Genomic DNA, 1,013 nt, shown 5'->3' on the forward strand with positions numbered 1-1,013 from the left:
ATTTAGGTCTTTAATCCATTTTGAGTTTATTTTTGTGTATGGTGTTGGGGAGTGTTCTAATTTCATTCTTTTACACGTGGCTGTCCAGTTTTCCCAGCATCACTTAATGAAGAGGCTGTCTTTTCTCCATTGTATATTCTTGCCTCCTTTATCAAAGATAAGGTGACCATATGTGCGTGGGTTTATCTCTGGGCTTTCTATCCTGTTCCATTGATCTGTATTTCTGTTTTTGTGCCAGTACCATACTGTCTTGATTACTGTTGCTTTGTAGTATAGTCTGAAGTCAGGGAGCCTAATTCCTCCAGCTCCAAATTTCGTTCTCAAGATTGCTTTGGCTATTCGGGGTCTTTTGTGTTCCTATACAAGTTGTGAAATTTTTTGTTCTAGTTCTGTGAAAAATGCCAGTGGTAGTTTGATAGGGATTGCATTGAATCTGTAGATTGCTTTGGGTAGTAGAGTCATTTTCACAATGTTGATTCTTCCAATCCAAGAACATGGTATATCTCTCCATCTATTTGTATCATCTTTAATTTCTTTCATCAGTGTCTTATAGTTTTCTGCATACAAGTCTTTTGTCTCCTTAGGTAGGTTTATTCCTAGATATTTTATTCTTTTTGTTGCAATGGTAAATGGGAGTGTTTTCTTAATTTCACTCTCAGATTTTTCATCATTAGTGTATAAGAATGCCAGAGATTTCTGTGCATTAATTTTGTATCCTGCTACTTTACCAAATTCATTGATTAGCTCTAGTAGTTTCCTGGTAGCATCCTTAGGATTCTCTATGTATACTATCAGTAATCAAGACAGTATGGTACTGGCACAAAAACAGAAATATAGATCAATGGAACAGGATAGAAAGCCCAGAGATAAACCCACACACATATGGTCACCTTATCTTTGATAAAGGAGGGAAGGATATACAGTGGAGAAAAGACAGCCTCTTCAATAAGTGGTGCTGGGAAAACTGGACAGCTACATGTAAAAGTATGAAATTAGAACAATCCCTAACACCA

The sequence above is a fragment of the Physeter macrocephalus genome, chromosome 20 (genome assembly GCF_002837175.3).
Source record: "Physeter macrocephalus isolate SW-GA chromosome 20, ASM283717v5, whole genome shotgun sequence".
Taxonomy (NCBI): domain Eukaryota; kingdom Metazoa; phylum Chordata; class Mammalia; order Artiodactyla; family Physeteridae; genus Physeter; species Physeter macrocephalus.